At 45.1% G+C, this 24,072-nt stretch overlaps 1 long non-coding RNA gene across 1 annotated transcript; it reads right to left on the reverse strand.

Moving 5' to 3' along the window:
* Positions 1-1,282: 1,282 nt before the first annotated feature.
* LOC116583137 lies at positions 1,283-20,908 on the reverse strand. Its single transcript, XR_004282629.1, has 3 exons — positions 20,898-20,908; positions 12,791-12,795; positions 1,283-1,357 (listed from the first exon to the last, which is right to left on the reverse strand). It is a non-coding gene; the product is annotated as an uncharacterized LOC116583137 (long non-coding RNA).
* Between the last annotated feature and the right edge of the window lie 3,164 nt (positions 20,909-24,072).

Below are 24,072 nucleotides of genomic sequence, written 5' to 3' on the forward strand. Positions count from 1 at the left end.
CTCGCCAGAGCCACGGGCCTCTCAAACCTACCTTGGCAACCCGAGCACGAAGGCCTCCTCCCGGGGCGCGGGAACCGCAGGGAAGGAGAGCTGCGGGTTGTTCGAAGGACTTTGGGGACGATGAGGACTGCATCCGCCCCACCCTGCCCCCTGCCTAGCAGGAGTTACTTTGGGGGACAGGGTAGATGTCACATGAGCCACTCCTCCCCGAAGTCAGCAGCAGAGTATCAACCGTGGAGGTCGCAAGACCAGGTCTGTCCCTCTTTGGGGACGAATGTCTTGGGAGTCACTGTGCATGTGAGTGTGCTTTATTCTAAAAAGCCTCTCACTCAATGGTTACCCCATTCTGCTGGCAAGTCACGCTGGGAAGGGCAGCTGGCACGCAAGTGGTAGCACCTTGTAGGCAGCATTGTGACATTGACTTTTCCCTCGCAGTCCCCATAACAATCCCAAGCTGAAATCTGGTTCGCCTTTTATTTCCTCTGACACCCTACTCTGGCTTTTCCTTTGCAGAGACTTTCATGAGCACATTGGACTGGGAATGGGCTGCCAACAGACAAAATAAAAATACCCCCATCGCTCTGGTTCCACCTTCAAGTGCACGGAAGTCCGCGCAGGCCAGGGCTGCAGTCCACGTACGAGGGCACGGGCACACACTGTGCCGACGGCTTCCTTTCGATCTCAGATGCAGCCCAGACAGACAGGCACAACGTTGTCGGAAATTTTTGGTTACTTTAGAAGAAAGTAAATACATATTTTAGCTTTCGACAACAAAAGAGCAGAAATGTATTCAACACTGCCTTGCTAATTTCAAGCCATTGTGGAGAATGTTCAGCAAAGACAGAAACACAGCATGCGCGGCTCCGGTTCCACGGGAGTCATTAAAAGGCGTGCTGAGAAGATGTGCTAAGAATGAGACACACTTCTTTGTGCCTGTTCTCCGGCAAAACTCATTACGGGAAGTGATTTCAAAATCCTAAGAGATGACATGTTCATACCTCCTGGAAGGGAGACGGCTGAATGGCAAGTGCCTTCCTTCCCTTCACGACAGTCCCTGCTGCTGCTTTGGCAGGAAGATGTGCTGGAAGCGGACAGGGAAGATGAGGGAGAATGGAACCAGCATGGGGAACAGACTGCTCTAACAGGTTCCTGATCAACATCCTGAGGTTTTTATTTTACTTAATTTATTGATGAGAGAGAGAGAACATGAGCAGGGGAGGGGCAGAGGGAGAGGAAGAAGCAGACACCCACTGAGCGGGGGGCCCAAGGGCAGGGGAGGGCTCCATTCCAGGACCCTGACATCATGACCTGAGCCAAAGGCAGATGCTTAACCTGCGTCCCCCAGGCGCCCAACATCCTGTCTACATGGCACAGGAGCGACAGTCGACTCATCTTGTACAAGGGCTTTTCCTTCGCACCATGATGTGGTGGAAGAGGTCCCTGGACTCGGGAGTAACCTGCAGTCTTGCTTCAGCCCTTCCTGTGTGATCTTGGGCAAGTTCATCAGCTCGAGTCTGTTTCCTCAGTGCTAATGCGGGCACAGTCACAGCGCCCACCCCGGCACGCAAGGGTCTAACGCACTCCTGTGTGGAAGCGCCTAGCCTAGGTTCGTGCGCAGCACCAACACGTGCTTCAGAAATTTCCAACCAACTTCTCGGGAGTGAGAAGGTGCCCGGGACCCTGGGCTGTGGCCGGCCGGGCTCGTGAGCGTGCGAAGCTGCGAGCTCCGGCTCGAGAGGGCCGACTCCCCTTGCTCTCAGAGCCGGTGCCCCCAGCCAGGCCTCCCTTCGCCTGGCAGAGCGATGTCCTGCTGAGCCCTCGCATTGCGCGGGAGCATGGTCCTTCCCACACTCGTCATGACTGTCACAACACGCACTCGGAGCGCGGTCACTAACTGAGGGGCATCTCACAGCCCCCCAGGGCACCACTCAAGCCCAGACCCTCCGGAGATTCTCATGCAGCTTGCTAGGGTGGGTCCCGGAGCACGGTCGGCGCCGGCACCTTTCACCACCCCAAGGTCACTGCCACGCGCAGCCGAGGCCCAGCACCGCCACTTTACACGGCTCACCACACGCCCCCTTCGCGGTCCCTTCCAGCCAGAGTGGCAAGGGGCTGAGTCCAGCGCAACCTCCGGCTTATTTCTTCTCCCCCTTGGACTCTGCACAGTGCTTGGCAAATTACATAACTGCTCAGTACATATATCCCTTTTTTAAAAAGATTTCATTTATTTGAGAGAGAGAGAGAGAGAGAGAGAGAGAGACAGGAGAGCGCGCGCGTGCACACAAGCAGGGGGAGCAGCAGGCAGAGGCAGGAGGCGGCTCCCGCGGAGCAGGGAGCCCCATGCGGGACTCGATCCGGGGACCGCGGATCATGCATGACCCGAGCCAAAAGCAGACGCTTAACCGACTGAGCCACCCAGGCGCCCCATGAATACGTATCCCCGGAATAAATAAACGCATCAATGAGTCACCAGTGGCGGCTGCTTGCAAGGCTGTGTGCTGACAGCGAGTGAGCAAGTGAACGCTGACTTAGGTCTGGGAATATGGGCTTTCATTTTGATTCAGTCACAAGCCTAGTGGCTTTTCATGATCAAAACACTTATCTGTTCGGAGCCTCAGTTTCCCCATGTGTAAAATGAGAGGAAGAGACTAAACAATGTCTTGGGGCCTTGACAGCTCTAGCATTGTTATTCTGTGAGTCAATGAAAACCCATGGCACTAATAGCTCGATTTCTGCCACCCTCATAAAATGACATGTACACGGGAAAAGGGAGTTTAATGAATCTTGTAAAAAGCACTTTCTGGAACCAGAGAAGCCATTTTCATAATGGAGAGGATTTAATGGACTTCGCTTGTAAAGAAGCAATTTAGTAGCTTCTGTCCATTTGGAACTGTCGTCGGGGCCAGGCGGCGGGGGAGAGGGCAGGGAGGTGAGGCGCGGCCTCTGGAACCCGGCAGACTGGGCCCAGCCGGGCCGCCCGCTGCGAGCTCGGTGTTCTCTGGGGTTCGGTCAAGAGGAAATAAAGTAACACGTGTCAAGCACGTACAATGCATCTGGCAAGTAACAGGGACACAATAAACGTTAATGAAAACATAACCCAACTGGAATAAAGCCCCGAGTCCACTCCGATCCATCTCTATATCGCAAATGCAGAAATCGAAGCTCAGGGAAGCCAGAGAAATTTGCCCAGGGAGACCCAGCCGGGAGGACACTCATCTGGGATTTCAGGCAAGTGCCCGAGATGGCCATCGGTGCCCGAGACGGCAGTCGGTGGCCTTGTCCTTACTGCTCGCGGCTTTACTGGGATTCCTACCACGGCTGCCGCGGCTGATCGGGCTTTGCTCACCCGAGGAGTCCACGCTGCGGGTTTGCGCACTTCCACAGCCTGTCCTGGGTCCTTACTGGTCCCGTTTGGTCATTGATCCTCACCTTGTGCCCGTGGCCCGTCTTCAAGTACCTTTACCCCGCCAGAGTGACGGTACTGCTGGCTGTTCTAGGTGGGGCTGGAGTCAGGCACGCGGCTCTAGCTTTTAACACAACAACACCCCTGTCTAGGCAGAATTGCTTCTTTAGGCACAACAGCATGAAGACCTTAGCAAGGGAGAAGCCGGCCTCGGAAAGGTAGCGCTATGCCCTGCACACCTGCCGTGCACACCTGCCCTGCACACCGAGCCCGCGCTGGGAGCTCGAGCGCGTCTGGGGCAGGGCCTGAGCGTTGCGCCGGGAAGCTCCCCAGGTGACGTCACTCCGCTGTCCCCCCACCCCCATTCTAGTTCCAATCCCGCGTTACGCAGTTGGGGAAACTGAGCCAGACTGACTCAAGACTCAAGGTTGCCTCAGAAGGACTCAAATCTAGGTCACCGGAGTGCAGCCACGGATCTCCCCCGCCGGCCAGGCCAAGGTGGATCTAGGCCTCTGGGGCGCCCACACTGCTCTACGCGGGCAGTCCAAGGTCAGCAGTGCAAGGAGTTGTCTGTACGAAATGCTTCGTCGGTTCATGGCCCTCTGCTCCTCTCCAAGATATCATTTTGGGGTCATGAGAAAAGCTTTGCCACGAGGAGACAACGTATTATGGTGGTTAAAAACGTGGAATCTGGCCTAATAACCAGCTGGTTGTAAATCCCAGCTTCATCAGTTTCTAGTTGTGTGGCAAACTTCTTAGCTTCTCTGCTCTTCTCTCTCTCCATATGGACAATGGGTACAATATTGGTTGATGTGACAAACGAGATCCTGCATGTAAAGTCCCATCAACAATGCCCGGCAAAAGTCAGTCGTCACTGAACCTTCACTTATAATAACCTTTCGTCTTATAACTTACTTCAGCTGAGCTCTTCTCTCTCATTCCTCAGGTTTCAGGAAAAGGAAGGCTACCTTACTGCCAGGTCTCCCGCCTCCACAAACGTGTAGGTCTGGCAGTACATAAATTCACCTGCGCCACGAAGCAGCCGAGCTCTAACAGTTTACCGGGAGAAAGATCCCAGCTCTGCGTCGCTCAGTCTTTGTCAAAAGCGGACTTAAAAAGAACAGCTCCTCAAATGGGAGGGCTGCTGGGAGAAGCCACGATCGGTCCACTCTTCCAGACATCCCTGGAGTCAGGCGTGTCAGCAGAAGCTTGGACACAGAGATTGAATCATACTGGCCCTCCAGCCGAGCAGCTTTTCCTACGTTAAGCTTTGGTATGATACTATGCCACTAACTTCTTTTTATTGTTTATTTTTTAGGACTCTATTTTATTTTTTTAAGTAATCTCTACACTCCCCATGGGGCTTGAATTTAGAACCCGAGACTAAAGAGTCACACGCTCCCCCGACTGAGCCAGCCAGGCGCCCCTGCACCATGAACTTCTAAGGGCCATGTTAAGCAATGGCCCGATGGAATTCAACATCACAGGGACAGTGTTTGAGACCTTTGTCATTACACTCCCAGTACCACTGGTTATGCGGATGCCTGGGGAAACTTCCTGGCCTCTCAACCAAGAATAATTATACATCCATTGTATAATTGCTATGTACGTACTTCATCGACATTGTGGCTTTTTCAGCATACAGATTCTCTCTTTTCCTAGTGACTGCTAGGCTTCCTGGAAACAATTCTGGGACCATATCCTTAGCAGATGTGTAGAACACCATGATCTGCGATTTTAGTTCAGAACTAGATGGCTTTGTTTTTATACATTTCCCCTTTTATCCCTTCTTTTAAGCTACCAAGTCATATTTTATGAATTTTTGTTCCTTTCCCAATATTTAGTATCTGACTATGGAAAAGCAGGAGGAGAAAAGAAAAGGAATTATTAAAAAAATGAAAAAGGCTTTCTCAGGGCGCCTGGCTGGCGCAGTCAGGGGAGTGTGTGACTCTTGATCTCAGGGTTGTGAGTTTGAGCCCCACAGTGGGTGTGGAGATTACGCACGAATAAAATCTTAAAAAAAAGACTTTATCAAACCTTCAAAACCCAGCCCAGAGGTGTTCCATATATCAGGATTTACCCACAAGCCTAAATCCCACAAGACAAAGATGCATTTTCAAGATGCTCTTACAGGCATTAAAGTTTAAAAGTCAAGAGCAATATTATGACTTAGAAGAAAGATCCATCAGGCATCTATTGTGTCACTCACTGCAGGCTCACGGGATGGGCTCATTTTACTCGTTTCCTTTCCGAGGCAGTGGTGCCCTTTGAAGACCACGAAGAAAGAGCCATCCACCACCATCATGACAATTGGCTTTTCCAGCATCTGGAGCTTTCTATACTTCCCAGTTTCTGTGATGAATGAAAGTTTGAGGACGAGATGACTTAGCACAGCCCACATTTCATTGCATTTTATTTGTTTAATGGTGTTTATGCTCAGAGATATTTTGAAAATAAGATCAGACGCATGACATGTCTTCCCAAATCAATAGTTTAATATCTTGGTTACAGATACTCCTACCATCAATCTTGGTCTGCTTATAAAGCTATGGGTCATACTTGATGTAGCAAGCAAATAAGCAGGACTCTTCATTGGTTTGGGGTCAGAAAGATAAACATATTTTTAGATGTGCTTTATTTTAGGGAGGTGAGTGTCCTCATTAACCATTTAAATAAACCTTTCTTGCTCACAAATACAATCTCCATGTCACTTTTTAAAAATGCCATAGGGTTTTTTTTTTAAGATTTTATTTATTTAACACACACACAGAGAGAGAGAGATATCATAAGCAGGCAGAGAGGCAGGCAGTGAGAGAGGGGGGAAGCAGGCTCCCTGCTAAGCAGAGATCCCAATGTGGGGCTCGATCCCAGGATCCTGAGATCATGAGGCTTAACTCACTGAGCCACCCAGGCGCCTCATCCGTGTCACCCTTTAAAAGTACATGAAACATTAAAAGCTTGCTTTATGGTGTGCTCAGTACCTACAGACATATGACAAATTTAAATTTAAATGCATGAGCTAGCTCAATTCACTTGTATTTCACCTTTAAGATACTCATCTGTACAACAGAAATCTAACCCTTTAATAGCATTCTCTAGGCTATGAGGAAAAACTTATCAATGTGGAGTGGATTTTGTAGATGGCCATAAATGTTAACCACTAATTTCCTTACCACAATGATAATCTTCAATTTAGCAACCTGGCAAGCAAATTGCTTCTTTAAATGCTAGGTGCATGAAATCATATTCATTATGAAAATGGCTCGTCTCATTTCCAGGAAGTGATTTTTACAACATTCATCAACCTCTCTTTTCCAGAGTACAGGTCATTTTAAAAGGGAAGTAGCAGTGCGAGTATTAGCATCATGTTTATTCATAGGTTTTGAAACAAAAGAATATTAGGACGGACAGGGTCTCAGCGATCACTGAGCCTTCCTCACTTTACAGAGAGTGAAAGTGAGGTCAAGAGAGAAGGACCTTAAGTGGAAAGAAGCCCTGCGCGTGTTGGCGGGGGGGGGGGGGGGGGGGGGCATGACATAGACACGCAGAGAGAGAGAGATTTAAGACCAGTGGCAGTTCTCTGTTTCCTTGGAGCAGCTTAGGACTTCGGTGACTTAGGGCTCCCCTGAATATAGCCAAGTCTGTTTGGCGGTAAGCAAAGTCTGCTACAACGACGTGGGGAACTGCCCTCATGCTCTCTACATGCATTTTCACATCGTCCATCAGCCTGGATGCAGAATGACCCAAATTTTAGGACAGACTGCAATTAAGATCATGGAGAAATCCAAAGATCACGAGGTTCAAGGAAGGAAGAACTTCAGGAAAAGCCTCAATGAGAATGTTTGCCTTTTCAGACGTAGGTCTGTAAGAGGGTGAAAGCTGTATCGCCACTAAGTGTTCAGTGTTTACTTATTTAGTAAATGCCTTAAAAATCCAAACCAGTAACTAACCTTCTTAAGAACGCAATAACTAACTGCAATTTGCTTTTATTGGCCCAACACTCCGTCCACGTGAACCCTGTCCATAATATTCCACCGTGAATGTGTTTCAGGGTAACTCCGATGTATCCACCTGCCTCAGTGAGGGAGCAAGCGCGGCGTCTCGCCGGGTGTCACGTGCGCCCGCATCTGCTCTTCCTCTCCGAGCCATCGGTGGGGCCGAGAAACCGTTAGGACGACACCTGGAGGTCGAAGGAGGGCTGAGGTCTGGGCAAGGATAGGGATCAGGGGAGTAAGAAAGATGGAAAAGGGGGAAACTTGACTTTGAAAGGAGAGTTCGAAATACAGGTGGAGGGGCGCCTGGGTGACTCAGTGGGTGAAGCATCGGATTCTTGGTTTCAGCTCAGGCCATGCTCTCCGGGTGGTGGGATGGAGCCCTGCTCTGCTCGCAGCAGAATCTGCTTGGGGTTCTCTCTCCTCTCTCTCCTTCTCCCTCTACCCCTCCCCCTGCTTGTGCATACACTCTCTCTCTTTCAGACACATAAATAAATAAATAAAAATTTTTAAACCATAAGAGACTCTAAATCTCACAAAACAAACTGAGGGTTGCTGGCTGGAGAGGGCGGCTGGGTGACGGACACTGGGGAGGGTATGTGCTATGGCGAGTGCTGGGAAGTGTGTAAGCCTGACGAGTCACAGGCCGGTACCCCTGGGGCAAATAATACATTATACGTTAATAAATTCTTTTTAAATAAAAAAAATTAAAATAAGAATTAAAAAAATAGAGATGAGAAAAATAAGGGGATTAAGAAAGGGCATCAAATGTCAGAACATGACGTTACGGCAAGCTGCAAATTCTTACGCTAGCCTGCTATGAAATTTTTGGGCTATTCCCAAGGTTTCTAAAAGATCTTTTTAAGAAAATGAATGCTGGGGACGCCTGGGTGGCTCAGTGGGTTAAGCCGCTGCCTTCGGCTCAGGTCATGATCTCAGGGTCCTGAGATCGAGTCCCGCATCGGGCTCTCTGCTCAGCAGGGAGCCTGCTTCCCTCTCTCTCTCTCTCTGCCTGCCTCTCCATCTACTTGTGATTTCTGTCAAATAAATAAATAAAATCTTTAAAAAAAAAAAAAAGAAAATGAATGCTGTATTTTAAAACATAAGCTATTTTGAAAACTATGAAATATTCATTGTAATGCTATTGAAGCACCACTTTTCTCCCATAATCCACCCAAAGCCTACAGAATTTTATACATCTTTACTAGGTAAACTTCCACGTGACCTTATGGAATTTACATCATCAAAAGTATGAAGTTATGAAGTGTCTTGGGTGTTTTAAGAGAGAACCTGCGCTGGGGGCCTTGGTGTATCAGTGGCTTAAGCATCTGCATTTGGCTCAAGTCCTGATCGCAGGGTCCTGGCATTTCACTCCGTGTGGGGCTCCCTGCTCAACGGGGAGTCTGCTTCTCCTCTGCCCTTCCCCTCTGCTTGTGTTCTCTCTCTCTCTCAAATAAAGAAGTGTAATCTTAAAAAAGAGAAAGAATCTGTGCTGCTGGAATTTTGTTTATTTTAAGCCAATAATTATCACTCCAGTAAAAAGAAAAAAAAAGATAATTATCAAAACTACAAGCACCCAGGGGCACCTGGGTGGCGCAGTCGGTTAAGCATCTGTCTTCGGTTCAGGTCATCATCTCAGGAGACTGGGATCCAACCTCGCATTGGGCTCCCTGCTCAGTGGAGAGCCTACTTCCCCCTCTTTCACTGCCGTTCCCCCGGGTTTTGTCCTATCAAACAAATAAATAAATAAAATCTTAAAAAAAAAATCCTGCAAGTGCCTAGAGAATGCATTAAAGGAGTGCCGTCCTTCTGCTTCCAACAAACTAGCAATCCCGGCACCTGGCTTTTCTTGCCCCTTTTGCTATTTGCTCAGGAAACTACTGTGAAGAGGACTTTCCTGGTATTCCAGAAACTTTTCTTTAGCACAGTTTTGGTAACCTAGTTCCAGAGTGTCTAGGAATCTCTGGTTTTAATTCAGAAATATGCCATTATATCCCAAGTGTCCACTGATGGGTGAACGGGTAAGCAGAATGTAGTAGTTCATAGAATGAGACATTACTCAGTCTTGGAAAGGAAGGCGGTTGTGATACATGCTACAACAGAGATGAAGCCGGAGGACATTCTGTTGGAGAATGAGCCCATCACCGAAAGACACATATTCTAGCATTCCACTTGTAAGAGGTGCCTAGAGTAGTCAAACACATAGAGACAGAAAGTAGAGTGGAGGTTCCCTGGAGCTGGGGAATGAAGAACTATTTGATGGGGACAGAGATTCAACTGTACAAGAAGAAGAGTTCTGTGATGGCTTCATGCTACTGAACTGGACCCTTAAAAATGATCAAGATTTGGGGGAGTGGCTGGCCAGCTCAGTTGGTAGAGCCTGAAACTCTTAATCTCAGGGTTGTGAGTTCAAAGCCCCGTGCTGGGCGCAGAGCCCACTAAAATTTTTTTAATTAAAAATAACAAAAATGAGGGGCGCCTGGGTGGCTCAGTGAGTTAAGCCGCTGCCTTCGGCTCAGGTCATGATCTCAGGGTCCTGGGATCGAGTCCCGCATCGGGCTCTCTGCTCAGCAGGGAGCCTGCTTCCTCCTCTCTCTCTCTCTGCCTGCCTCTCTGCCTGCTTGTGGTCTCTGTCAAATAAATAAATAAAATCTTTAAAAAAAATAACAAAAATGATGAAGATGGTAAATGTTATTGTAGATTTTACCACAATTGTTTTGAAAAATGAAAAGAGGTCGCTGAAGTATCTCCCAGACTCGACCTCCACATCTGATTTCTTGAATCCTTCAAGGTCCCATGAAGGTGTTATAACTCTTAAGGAACATCCCCTAAACTTACGAGGAATGTGTATGCCCCACTGCTGCTTCTAGAGCTTTCCTTGCATGATGTGTTTTTCCGTGGAGGATATTTATTAAACTCAGGCATGAGAGCCCTCCTCAAGTTAGACCTCCCTCAATCAGTAGCCTCCTCCTTGTAACTGCTAGTTCTCTCAGGTTAGAGACCTTCCTTGCTGGGGAGTTAACGGGCGGGGTGGGTGGAACACGAGCTTCCCCGAGGAATGCAAGCAACAGTGTGACCCAGTCATCTGGTATTTGATCACTTCATGAAGTTCAATAGATGGCATCTAACCTTTGGGAATAGTTGTTCATCTGCTTTCTTTCTGTGTGAGGAAAGCATGAGTCATTGTCCCCAGTTTGATAGGTCAAAGCCCCTTGAAATGTTGCCTTTTAAGAAAGAGTCGACTTGCTTACCTTCTGTCTAACCCTCGGGGTCATGCACAGATGACCGCCTTGAGAGCGGATCTGTCCACTGCTGAGCTGTCACGACCCATGAGGCAGAGCCGCTTCTACTCAGGGACCCGAAAGGGTTACAGAAGCTGGGTACCCGAGGAGTTCCCATGTATTAGCCCTGTCATTCAATGATTTCCTATTTATTCAGGCCTATATGAAATCCTTGAATTTTTTATGAAAAATCCCATTAGCACAGAAGGATAGAAGTATTATTAAGCTAATAAAACAGATTTCCAATGAAATTAGCTGGGAAAGTGAGAGAAATTAACATAAGAAATATAAAACTAATTAATTCCTGGCTTGACACAGTTAAGGATTGTTTAGATTAGACACAGCAAAATGGGAGGTATCCGTTTTTTTAATAATAAACTAAGCCTACATACCAATATGCATTTTAAACAAGCCTGACAGAATGAGGGCATTATGATTTAGATACTTTGAGCACACTTGGAACGATACATTTAGTAGACTTGAATAAATGGCCAGAAGATCTCACAGCAAGTGTCATATGGAAGAGACAGCAGGGGGCACCTGGCTTACGGAGCGCAGAGTGACCACCACTGGACCCAAGAAAGAACCGGAATCTTTTCTCCTCCGACTTCGTTCCTGGTCGCCAGGAACTATGGAAAAGGGGACTTCAATTTATAAAGAAGACACATGGCCAGAAACCTCTGGATACTGAAAAGAGAAGTTAAGATCAATTCTGTTCTATTTTTTTTTAAATTTTATTTATTTATTTGTGAGAGAGTGAGAGAGAGCACAAGCAGAGGGAATGGCAGATGGAGACAGAGAAGCCAGATCCCCGCTGAGCAGAGAGCCTGATGTGGGGTTCGATCCCAGGACCCTGGGATCATGACCTGAGCCGAAGGCAGATGTTTAACTGACTGAGCTACCCAGGGGTCCCAATTATATTCTATTTCAATGAGATAAGCTGGAGAGGCTGAAATAATATTTACTGAAGCTTTTCTGTTTGCTTCCTTCTAAAGATTATTATATAATACACATTTGTTTTAGAAAATGGAAAATGCAGATTATCAATGATGGAATAAGGAATAAAATCACTCCTAATCCTGCAGTCCAGAGATAGTATCATCCTTTTGGATGACTCTATGTCTCTAGCTTTGTATTTTTGTAAACCTATACATACGTGTAGTGAGGTAGTAAAGTTAATCACTTGAAAAGCCAATAGTAGAGATCTTTTAAAGGAAGGCACTGTATCTGATTAGCTAAATGCCTTGGGGTAAGTACTTGGAGACAAGAAAGATGAGGTCCCACGCATGTGATTCGAAGAAGTATCGGAAATGAAATTACTGAAGTCTTCTGGAAAAATTTAAAAAATTAAGAAAAGGAAGGGCAGGGATTCAATGAGAAGGCGAGAGTGAGAGAGAAGTTCAAGGCTGAGCAGCCCAGCTGGAGGAGGACACCCACGAGGAGAGCTGGTCGTACAGTGTTTCTGTGACGGGGTGGCCAGAGAAAGTTCACAACAAAGATGGCCACTGGCTGCCCCTGCCTTCACTCAGGTCATGTGAGTGAAGCTACACACGCCCTGAATTAGAAGGTAAGCTCTCCCAGGAAAGAGCCTCCTCCTCAACAATAAGCCAGGCGCCTGTATCAGTAACCGGGGCCTGGTTAAAGGAGCGGCTCGGGGGGGGACACTTGGGGGCCTCAGTCAGTTAAGCGGCTGCCTCCGGCTCAGATCATGATCCCGGGGTTCTGGGATCCAGCCCCATGTCGGGCTCAGTGGGGAGTCTGCTTCTCCTTCTGCCTGCTGCTCCCCCTACTTGTGCTCTCTGACAGATAAATAAAATCTAAAAACAAAACAAAAACAAAAACTTGTGGTTGGGGAGAGTAAAGAATAGGGGCTGAGTCTGGGCCAGAGGAGAGGAAGCACAAGAGTGGGAAAGAACTGAGACCTGAGGCCTGAGGCCTGAGGCCTGAGGTGCTGACAAGGCAGAATGTCTTTTTCTTAGAGCAGGAAAAAAAAAAAGGACCACTTAGAACTCAGAATCAGAAGTAAGCATGGGAACATAAATTGTCAGGGATTCATATAAATATTGGGGGAAGATACTGGAACTCCCACAGGACATGGGAAGGGAGATCAAAACATTTTCTTCACATCTCAAAGGTTGGAATGCCTTCATCTGACATCGGGATTTTCTGTATTCCTCAGCTTACATATAATTTTACAAAAATTTTAATAGTCATGATACTATGCCAGAAATACTATAACATGATTTTTTCACTTAAAAATAAATAGAGACCTTCAACTTTATGGTCAATAATCTTCAGCAAAGCAGGAAAGAATGTCCAATGGAAAAAAGAGAGCCTCTCCAACAAATGGTGGTGGGAAAATTGGACAGCCACATGCAGAAAAGTGAAACTGGACCTTTTCCTTACACCATGCACAAAAATAGGCCCAAAATGGATGAAAGACCTCAGTGTGAGGCAGGAATCCATCAAAATCCTAGAGGAGAACACAGGCAGTAACCTCTTCGACCTCAGCCACAGCAACTTCTTCCTAGAAACATCACCAAAGGCAAGGGAAGCAAGGGCAAAAATGAACTATTGGGATTTCATCAATATCAAAAGCTTTCACACACCAAAAGAAACAGTCAATAAAACCAAAAGACAACTGACAGAATGGAAGAAGATACTTGCAAACGACATACAGATAAAGGGCTAGCATCTAAAATCTATAAAGAACTTCTCAAACTCAACACCCACAGAACAAATAATCCAATCAAGAAATGGGAAGAGAACATGAACAGACATTTCTGCAAAGAAGACATCCAGATGGCCAACAGACACATGAAAAAGTGCTCCACATCACTCGGCATCAGGGAAATACAAATCAAAACCACAGTGAGATACTGCCTGACACCAGTCAGAATGGCTAAAATTGACAAGCCAGGAAACGATAGAGGCTGGCGAGGATGGGGAGAAAGGGGAACCCTTCTGCACTGTTGGTGGGAATGCAAGCTGGTGCAGCCACTCTGGAAAACAGCATGGAGGTTCCTCAAAATGTTGAAAATAGAGTTACCCTATGACCCAGCAATTTCACTACTGGATATTTACCCTAAAGATACAAACCTAGTGATCCGAAGGGGCACTTCCACCTGAATGTTTACAGCAGCAATGTCCACAGTAGCCAAACTATGGACAGAACCTAGATGTCCATCAACAGATGAATGGATAAAGAAGATGTGATATATGCAACCATCAAAAGAAATGAACTCTTGCCATTTGCAACGACGTGGATGGAACTAGAGGGTATTATGCTTAGCGAAATAAGTCAATCAGAGAAAGACAATTATCATATGATCTCCCTGATATGAGGAAACTGAGAGGCAGAGAGTGGGGGGGGTTGGGAGGTAGGAAAACAAAAAAATGAAACAAGATGGGATCAGGAGGGACACAAATCATAAGAAACTCTTAACCTCACAAAGCAGACTGAGGGTTGCCAGGGGGAGGGGGGGTACGGTGGGGTTATGGACACTGGGGAGGAATATGCTATGGTGAGTGCTATGAAGTGTGTAAGCCTGATGATTCATAGACCTGTACCCCTGGGTCAAATACTACATTATATGTTAATAAAAATAATTAATCAAAAGAAGAAATCAATATAGATTTACAGTCATTGAAATGGCCTCATATTTAACAGATATAAATAATTCAGTTAACCTTTTATTAGTTTCCAACTTTTCACTATGAAAACAATGCTGCAGTAGACATTCTCGTTCAGTAAAAAAAAATGCTCACATAAATATAAAAACTAGGGAAAGTCTACATTATTGCTAGAAAACAGAGGGCACGAAAGGGGACATTCTGAAAGGTTGGGTGGTATGGATAGGACAAATCAAGAGACACATTATCCCTACCCTTTTCTTGTTTTGCACATGAATGAACCCGCCCCCCCCCATTGTGAGGTTAAGAGGTAAGTGGAGGGTAATCCATGCACAGCAGCTCCTCAAACCACCATGCGCAGTGCGGAAGTGCAGGTAAGCTCCTGGACGCGGGAGGCAGTGACAGGAAGGAGACAGGACAGTCCAACAACTGCCCCCTACAGAGGCTGAGTGGCAGGCTGGGTGCTCACTTGCCTGCTTTCTTCCTCTAGCACTGATGATGAGCTAGGAGAGGGGAATGTGCTTAACAGACCCAGAACGGGCAGTCAAGACAATCCTGGAAGAGGAAGTCCTCTAGCTAACTTTATGTAGCCATCTTAAACAGAAAAACTTTTCCATAAGAACCCCCTCCATATTTACTTATAACCCCTAGATCGTCACTGTAGCAAAATAAAAGTGCATAAATGAGAAACTCCACTTTTCTTGCCAGAAATAAACTATCTGTGCGGACACCCACCCCAACTAGTAGAACTCAGTAAAGATTACTGTTAGGATGTAAAAAGAAAACAACTTCCCATGGGCACCTGGCTGGCTCAGGGACATGGGGGGAGGCCTAGGATGGGCATGGAGTTTACTTAAAAAACACACATACAGAACTTCCCAGACATTTGAAGAGTTGGTAGTCCCAAAGACAGGGGCTAATCCAAGGAATAAGGGCAGGTTTCTCCCAATGGAAGAGACTTACTCCATGGAACTGGAGAAAATACCAAAACATTTATATTTTGTGTCTTTCAAGAGTTTAGAGAAAACACTTCATAGGTAAAGACAAAGCAATATAAAGTCAGGCAAGATTGCATCAGATGAAAAACCCAAGTATACAACAAAAAACACTAGCATGGGGGCAGTGAACAGATTATTGCAGAAAACCAAGTCCATAAAGAGGAAGAATTCAGAAAATTCTCCCAGAACTGAGAAAAAAGAGTTAGAGAGAAACATGATACACAAAGATATAAAGGCCTGGGATTATAAGTACATAGGATCGGGATTCTTCGAAGATAAAAAGGAACAAATGAAGGAGAAGAAATAGGGATATAATAGGAAAAAACTCAGCTTAGGCTAATTAAGTTTTAGCTAGTTAAATCTTCTCCAGATTGGAGGAAAAATACAGGATGTTCATTCATGCTGCTGAAAGGAATACATAGTGTAGCCAGTCTTTTTCTTTTGACATTTGCCAAATAGCAAAGAGGAAACCAGCGTTTTTCCCTTGGGCAAAGACACAGGAAGCTACGAATATCAGCTGGCGCTCCAAAGGACAATTACAGTGACTCCTTGGATGAGGTGTAAGGAGGAAGATAAAGAAAGATCTGAAAGTAGGAAGAAAGTCTGAATGGAAGCTTGCTGGTTTCCTGCCAAAGGGGAATACGTCTGAGGATCCCCGTACACCTCCAGGCAGGCCACCGCAATTGTAGGCTCCTCCACAGAGCACACAGTCCCAGTGATGCCTTCTCAAAGGACCAACGGACCGGACTGACAGACAGCAGACGTGACAGAATTTCTCACTCCATACACCTAAGGATGCATAGATGCACACACATACATAGGCATGTATACAGACTCACATACACGATAATCACAAGTGATAAGCCACACTCTCCCGTATCAATACTTTCTGTCAATCAATTCTTAATTTCTTTGTGGGTTATATACTATTTCTTATATAATAGCGTCAAAATTCCAATTCCATTTAACTCAACAAATTTAATTCAACACATATTAACTGTGGACTTACCGTATGCCAAGCATGTGCGAGGTGTTTCATATTCTTTTCCCTGTTGAAGTCAATGACAGACTGATATCACAAAAATAGAACTTAATCCAATATCAGTGTGAAATTTAGTCGTTCAGCTGTGAGATCACACGGTAAGAGGATGGTTCTCACTCCTATGAAAGATTATTTCAATAGTTATTCTTGTTTCTCCCTTATGAAAATGACAAAGGCATTTTAAAATATTGTTTGAAAGGATCGTTTGCATAAAAACATATACACCTCAGATGTCCATCTGAGTTCTCTTCACTCTAAGGTTAAGGTGGACTTGGAAGCCCTTTCTATATCTTGCCAAAGTCCAAGATTTTCCCAATAATGATGATTTTCAGGCATCTCAGGCTCCCATGGTACAGTCTCCCAGCCCCTGCTGCTCTCTGACCAGCTGACAGGCTGTCTCACTCTCCTAGGGAGACCATCACTGCTCCCATAAAACAACACATATGGAGAGCTTGGTCTTTTCTTTCAAAAAGAGAAAAAAGACCTAATCCCACAAAGCTTCCTGCGGCATCTCTCTTCCAAATGAAGGACATGGGAGGAGGGAGTGAGGACTGTGGGTGAATATGTCGCTCAGGAGTGGGAAAGAAGCCTTCCCCTTGCAAAGCCACAGCAAAGGCTGGGTTTCCTTGCTATCCCTTAAACACTGCTTAGTTTCAAAGATCATTTTCTTTTCTTAAAGATTTTTTTAATATTTTATTTATTTAAGAGAGAGAGAGATCACAAGTAGGCAGAGAGGCAGGCGGGGGGTGGGGGAAGCAGGCTCCCCACTGAGCAGAGAGCCCGATGCAGGGCTCGAGCCCAGGACGCTGGAATCATGAACTGAACGGAAGGCAGAGGTTTTTTTAACCCATTGAGCCACCCAGGCGCCCCTCAAAGATCATTTTCATGTCACTTTTAACACTTAGCATCATTCTCTTCTCACGTAGGTCTTTTCCCCATGACAGTGACTGAGACCCTGAATTTGCGGAGTCCACATGGCTTGGCTTCCAATTCATTTGTGGATAAATCATTCCGTTTTCTCATGTATTTAGAGCTCTATCATGAATCCACATCCACTGAAAACCTCAAAGGGCCGCAGAGCCCTATCTGGACTACTTGGTCAGGAGGCTGGACCTGAACTTGAACGGCAACCAGGCACCTAGCACTGTCCTCCAGCTCTCTCAACTCATCTGAAAGCACCCAAGGGGACTCAAAGCATTCTTCCCCAACCTCCGAGGGCCTGTTTGCTTTGATGAATTGACCGAGGATCTCCAACGCTGGACATCTCGGATATTCCATCAGCTCAGAGCAATTCTCAGACTGTGCGTCGGAGTCACTTTTCAAAGACAGACAACCTGGTCAGCCAATAATAGCCCCCCAAACTAATCTCGACTTTAGATACTGGTTTCTCCTAGAGGTGGGGAAAATGATTCTACCAAACCTCTGCCCCTGGGTACACACTTTAGACCCCGTATCCACAAATGCAACCAGCTTATGAAGTGCACTGAAACGGTAAGACACAAATAGGAAATGACTTGGTTTTTTTCCCCCAAGCATCATTCCTGCACTGTTCTGAAGGATCTCCCTGCTCCACAACTGGAAGTGCAGACTTCCTAGTTTTGGTCAAACTTTCCATGACTTGCCTTCAGGGACTCCGAAGTCCAGCCCAGTCCACATCAACACTTGAAGCTCACACCCAGTGTAAAGCTTCTCTCCACCTGGCCCTCACAGCTCCCTCCAAGTTCAGGCCTGACCTCTGGCTTGGGTTCCTGTAGCCAGGGCAAGTGGCTAGTGTGTTTTGCTTTCCCTCCATTCTTTTCCATTAAAAAAAAAGATTTTATTTATTTATTTGACAGAAAGAGAGCACAAGCAGGGAGAGTGTCGGGCAGAGGGAGAGGGCGAAGCAGGCTCCCACGGAGCAAGGAGCCCAATGCGGGGCTGGGTCCCAGGATTCTGGGATCACGAGCTGGGCCAGAGGCAGATGCTTAATGGACTGAGCCATCCAGGTGCCCCACTTGTCTGAATATTTTAAAGGAGAGCGCGAGCTGTGTGTGAACACGACTTCGTCACTTTTGTCTTGACCTGGAAGGGTCTACCTAACCGAAACTTTTGACAGTATGCCATATAGACAGGGAGGATGACCAGTAAAGCTCAATGACTAATCAGATTAGCTAACCAAAATCAAGGTGATGATTATAGAAATTAAAGCTCCAGTGATTCACTTTCAGTTCTGCTGGCCAACAGCAGGATGCCAAGATAAAGACTACAGACTCTGGAGCCTGATGACCTAGTTTGGAATCCTGGCATTGCCTGTTCACCTGTGTGACCTTGGAAAAGTTATTTCACCTCTGGGCCTCAGTTTCCTCATCTGTAAAACTGGGACAATAGGGCGCCTGGGTGGCTCAGTTGTTAAGCGTCTGCCTTTGGCCCAGGTCATGATCCCAGTGTCCTGAGTTCAAGCCCCGAGTTGGGCTCCCTGCTCTGTGGGAAGCCTGCTTCTCCCTCTCCCACTCCCCTTGTTTATGTTCCCTCTATGTCTGTGTCAAATAAATATAAATTCTTAAACAAACAAACAAACCTGGGACAATAATCGTACTTACATTTTGATTTTTGCAAGGATTAAATGATTTAATGTACATATAAAATAATTAAAACAGGGCGCCTGGACGGCTCAGTGAGTTAAACTTCTGCCTTCGGCTCAGGTCGTGGTCCCAGGGTCCTGGGATCGAGCCCATCAGGCTCTCTGCTCAGCACAGGGCCTGCTTCCCCCTCTCTCTCTGCCTGCCTCTCTGCCCCCTTGTGATCTTTCTGTCAAATAAGTAAATAAAATATTTAAAAAAAAAAGAAATAATTAAAACAGTGCCTAGGGGCACCTGGGCTTCTTGCTCACGGGTGCCTGCTTCGCCCTCTTCTCCCTGCTCATACTCTTTCTCGCCACCTCTCTCAAATAAACGAATAAAATTTTTTAAAAATTAAAAAAAAAATAATGTGCCTGGCAAATAGTACTTTTATTCAGGAGGGAGTTCCCCATTAGAGTGAAGCCCTGGAAACTTGACGTGACATCATTGCCAAGTATTTTATCACTGTCTCTCTCATCACATATACTAGAATATTTGAAGTATCTCAATCACTTAACAGCTGTGTGATTCTGGATAAAGTGCATCATCATCAGTTCCATGGTTTGTAGAGCTGTGATAATAACAGTACTTGCACTGCAGGGCGGTTATGATTTGGTAAGATAGTGAACATATGAACGTTTTAGAAATCTTAGACATGATTGACATTGGCTGCCATTTTTGAAAATCCACAGCAAATTGAGAGGCTATGTTAAGACTGAAAAAACACAGGGTGTTAAGTTGTGATTTGAAGGACTGAAGTCTAAATAATGAAAAGTCATAATAACGAGGATCATTAAACACTGAAACAGAATCTTCTTCAAACTGGTAAGTCGATTTTCTTAGGACTGACCTATAATTGTTAAAGGTCTTTTACAGGACAACAGGTTTGACAGCTTTAAGATTTTATGAAAGCACTTTCGGCAATGCTTAATTTCTTAGAACTCAAAGTTCAATCACATGATCAGTTAAGTAGTTATCAAAAATCTTGGGGCACCTGGGTGGCTCAGTGGGTTAAAGCCTCTGCCTTTGGCTCAGGTCATGATCCCAGGGTCCTAGGATCGAGCCCCACATCGGGCTCTCTGCTCCACGGGGAGCCTGCTTCCTCTTCTCTCTCTGCGCCTGCATCTGTGCCTATTTGTGATCTCTGTCTGTCAAGTAAATAAATAAAATCTTTTAAAAAATCTTTAGTAATTTCTGTACCCTAATTCTAGATACCTTGCTTGTACCCCGGACCTTGAAAATTCATTAGGGAGGTATTTTTTTTAAAGCTTTGATACTTGGGATATGTTCTTTCTAAGATAATGCGGAGCTAAGATTTGTAATTTCAATATTATGAGACTTCAGGGATTTTCAGCAAACATTTTATAAGGGCTCTACTCTGGACCACCTGATGTGACCATTCAGATCAAATCCTGGGAGATCTTACCCATTAGATGCTGCATATTTTGAGTCTGTTTTGCAGCTAGGCAATTTTTTGCATAGATTCTTTAGTTATAATGGGAGAGTAAAGAACCTCGATGCAGATGGCTTTCAATTATCCATAATAATAGAGGTAGTCAAGGGTGAATGAGGCAATGTTGGAACGTACCCACACCCCCCACTGACTAAAGGGAAAGAAAAAGCTCATCCATGTTTAAAAGCATCTTATTGCTGGTATTCTTCCAGATCCTTGTGCCCCTGCTCAACCATCTTATTATTATTCTCTCCCTTGATCTTTTCAGGAATCCAAGCCCTTGGCTTCAAACTGTATCCCCCTTAACCCATCTTAAGATTTCCTCAATTTGCCAAACAGCAAATAATTCCTTCACTCTATAGATAGAACTCATTCAGGCTTCTGCACTCTCAACTTGGCTACTTCCTGAAGCTTGAGCTGCAGATCGGAGATGCTATTGATACTTGTTCCAGCTAGACAGAAGGGAGAAAGCCTGGGCCAGGTAAAATAGAATTGTACACATTATGAGAAGCAACTTATGTCACCTTAGTTACTTCTTTATAAAAGTTAGTAAAATTTCTTTTCTCTTCACTGTGCCCAATACTTAGAGCTACCTGAATTTGTTGTCCATTATTTGGAGAAACACATGCACGCGCGCGCACACACACACACACACAACCTTGACATGTATGGAAGGTCTATCAATGGTCAGCAAAATAGTTAATAGAGTACACGAGATAGAAGTTTCTACAGTTAGGGGCGCCTGGGTGGCTCAGTGGGTTAAAGCCTCTGCCTTCGGCTCCGGTCATGATCCCAGGGTCCTGGGATCGAGCCCCACATCGGGCTCTCTGCTCAGCAGGGAGCCTGCTTCCTCCTCTCTCTGCCTGTCTCTCTGCCTCCTTGTGATCTCTGTCTGTCAAATAAATAAATAAAATCTTTAAAAAAAAAAGTTTCTACAGTTAACTTACAGAGTATGAACTATTAAAAGAGCATAGACAACTAAGTATATAACTATTATATATGTATTTACATGTACATAAATAAAACTTTTAGACAAAAGGATAAAAACCCCAGCTTAACAAACATGGTTCTTACATGCAAATACCTCCAATATCATTATTTCCCATTAGTAGCTCACCAAAACACTTACTTGTCATCAGAAATCCAAACTGCTCATCTTTTGTTAGTCTCCTGATGGAGAGCAGGTGAAGTACATCTGTGTGGGTGTGTCTTACTTCAAGCATAACTTCTCCTTGACATAAATTCACAGCAGGCCATTAACTGTCTTTTTTACTATCTTCAATTAAAATGTTCTTTGGTTATACTGACGTAAGATAATGTGCACTTTTTGTATATCCATAAAAAGATTTGTCAAGTCAAACGTACAAGTCACTTACAGAACTGGTTCTCTGAATCTCCCTATTGTGTAAGTCACTTCTTGTCAATTATAAAAGCATGTGACCTCTTCCTCAGCGCTATCAAACCTACCTCCTCCATTACTGAACAATCACTTATTTGAAAAAAAGCAGCTAGTAAATTTTTTAATACAGCATGGTTTTTTTTTTTTAAAGATTTTATTTATTTATTTGACAGAGAGAGAGATCACAAGTAGGCAGAGAGAGAGGAGGAAGCAGGCTCCCTGCAGAGCAGAGAGCCCGATGTGGGACTCGATCCCAGGACCTGAGATCATGACCTGAGCCGAAGGCAGCGGCTTAACCCACTGAGCCACCCAGGCGCCCAATACAGCATGGTTTTTTAAGCTCCCAAGGAAAGGAGCAAATATAAGCAGGGATTTCTTAGTGAATATTGAAAGCTCTAGAAATTCAGCTCCTTAAACCCGGCTATATTTGTTACAAAGATATCCATTCAGCTGGCCTCGGTGTAATGAGTATGGTGATGTAAATTTAGCTCAATTCAAGTAAATTAAACTATCTGCTAAAATACAGTAACCAGAGGTGCCTGGGTGGCTCAGTAGGTTAAGCATACAACTCCTGGTTTCGGCTCAGGTCGTGATCTCAGGGTCATGAAACCGAGCCCCATGTCAGGCTCTGGAATGGGTCTGGAGTCAGCTTAGGATTCTCTCTCTCCCTCCCCACTCCCCCACTTGCAAGCATGCACAGGCTCTCTCTCACATTTTTTTTTTAAAGAAATCTTTAGAAAAAAATACAGTAACCACTTGTAATGCATTTCTTTCAGTGTTTGGACCAAGTTATTCTCCTAAATCGTCAGACAAAATGTGAACATCTATTATTCAGCCTCAATTATTCCCACATCTAGAATAACATTCAAGTGGCCCTTCCAGCCATTAAAAACACGAGTTGCAGAATTACTTTCAAATCAGCACTATTGACTTTTGTATAAAAGGTTTGAAAATACAATGGATGAACAAGCAAATGGCAAAGTTTTGTTCTGGATCCTGAACTGCCTGCCCCGTGGGGGTGCTTCCTCTTTCAAAAGCTCCCCTCCCAAAAATTGCTAAATCTTTGCACAAGGTCACCTGTTGTCTGCTTCGCTATGAGAATGCTAGTTACAAATTCTAAGGTTAGTATGTGGGAATGAATAAGACATGAGCTGATTTTATTTGTCCAACTTGACTTAGGCTGTTGCTATGAACTAAAGTGTGCTTAATAGCCACTGGAGAGAAGAGTTTGTTTAAATGAGGTAAATGATTGAAGAGGAGCTCTGGGCTGTGCAAAGGAAACTACTACCTCAGATGCAAAGAGAAAAGTTGCCTCAGATGTCCAGGAAAAGTATATCTGGTGGACAATTTTACCTTCTTTTCCTTTTAGTTACAAAAATTCATTTTGAAGACAATTAAACCAGTAGTTTCTTAACTGTCCCAAAAGCCCTCATCGAAAACCCTACAGGAGGGGCCCTGGAGAGTGGGGACAGGCTCTTCCTTGGACCCAAAATAGTTTTTTTTTTTAAAACCTTTTCTACATAGCGATGCCCTTTCAAGAACTTTTTTTTAGATTTTATTTGAGAGAGAGAGAGAGAGAGAGAGCATGAGCGGAGGTGGGAGGGCAGAGGAGGAGGGAGAAGCGGACTCCCAGCTGAACAAGGAGTTTGACCCAGGGCTCAATCCCAGAACCCCAGGATCATGACCCCAGACCCCAGGTGCTTAACCAACTTAGCCACCCAGATGCTCTTACACAGTGACCTTCTATACAATCTCTCAATGAAGTCCTTTACTCAACAACGTAGAAACCATCTTACTGAATAACTTCCCTTCCTAGAACCCAGGATTTTAATTTACACAACATTCTCTTAGTTGAGAATCATTTGTTCTCACTGTGAGCTGTGTGTAATTAATGAACATAATTAGGATGCCCGCTCTACAAAGAAGCTATTGCTTTTCTGCTAAGATGAGACTTGAGTTCAGACTGAAGTTATTGCTTTTGGCATTGTGCATAATCTGTCTGAAAAGCCTCTTCTTTCTTCTTTAAATTCTGGGAAGGCATTTCTAAATGACTATATTGTCTCAAAAGAAATTATAGACAGAAAATATCACCTGGGTTTTCTGTACCAATAAAACTACCAGACAGTTGAAGGTGTGTGTCTTGAATACATCTACTTAATTCCAATGCTGTCAAGTTGGACCATGTACAAGGCTTGTTGATAATCTACATGATAAGCTATTTAACTTGCCATGGCCTTAGTTTGCTAAAACTCAAAGTCCTTTGCTCTTAATTTT

The sequence above is a fragment of the Mustela erminea genome, chromosome X (assembly GCF_009829155.1).
Source record: "Mustela erminea isolate mMusErm1 chromosome X, mMusErm1.Pri, whole genome shotgun sequence".
NCBI lineage: Eukaryota > Metazoa > Chordata > Mammalia > Carnivora > Mustelidae > Mustela > Mustela erminea.